Source organism: Belonocnema kinseyi, chromosome 6, assembly GCF_010883055.1.
Source record: "Belonocnema kinseyi isolate 2016_QV_RU_SX_M_011 chromosome 6, B_treatae_v1, whole genome shotgun sequence".
Lineage (NCBI taxonomy): Eukaryota > Metazoa > Arthropoda > Insecta > Hymenoptera > Cynipidae > Belonocnema > Belonocnema kinseyi.
The window spans coordinates 51,790,432-51,791,566 of NC_046662.1; positions in this window are offsets into that span (position 1 = coordinate 51,790,432).

A 1,135-nucleotide genomic window follows, 5' to 3' on the forward strand; every position below is an offset into this window, starting at 1 on the left:
TCGACTTTAGACATTTCAAAAGTTATTAAAGAATTCATAATGATTATGAAGAGTTAATAGAACAAAAAAAACTGGGAAAAATTCAAAACAATTCACGGTGTATTGTAAAAATGTATAGAGATTACAAAAATCTTCAAAATTTCTGAGAATGAAGAAAGATTCATAGAATTAAGAAGAATTTAGCAAATTCACAAGAATGCACGTGGTGCAAAAGAATTTTCGGACGTCAAACAAATTAAAAAAGTTCAGGAGAATTTACTGACTTCAATAGAATTCACAAAATTCAAAAGAATGTAGATAATTTAAAAGAGATAAGAGAATTTCAATGAGTTTAGAATATTGCGAATAATTAGAAAAATTATTATTAAAAACTATCTGAAATCTCTAAATTGTTTAAAAATTGTCTAAACTCTTCATACTGTTCTGAATTTGTTAAATTTCTTCGATATCACTGAATTTAAACAAATATTTTTTAATTATTTTGAAATCATTAGAATACCCTTCGAGTTAGTTTAAACTTCCTTATATCTTTTGAATATTTTCAAGAATTCACAGTGTTCAAAACAATCGACATAATTCAAAATAAGTCAGATAATTAAACAAATACAATACAAAAATATATAATAAAATCAAAATATTTAGGAGATTTCCAAAAAATTCAGAGAACTGAAAAGTTTCACAATTCAGAAGAAATCAATGAATTTAGGGGAATAATTGAGGAGTTATCGGAGAATATAAAAGACTTTGAGAAATAAAGTGTCTTTTACTCGGTGTATGGAGCGTGGAGGTGAAATGAAGAACAGTGTGTGTAGCTTGGAAAGGAAGGAAGGTTGGGGGGAGGGGAGGTGAAGGTGACAGATGTAAGGGCTTATGTTTATTTCCGTGAAGGAAGGATTGGTTGATGTGGCGGAATCATGAAAGACGCGTAGAGAGAGAGAGAGAGAGGAAGGAAGCGATCCTGAACTGGACGGTACGTGTGGCGAGGCTCTGGACGGGCCCTCTCTAGTTTTGGGACGCCGGCCGGGGAGAAGACGTGGCGGGCGATTGCTGCCGCGAGGCTAGCAACCTGTCAAGCTCGCGCATACCCTGAGGTGGGTTAGTCTGTCTGGAGGGTGGTGGAAGGTATACCCGCCTT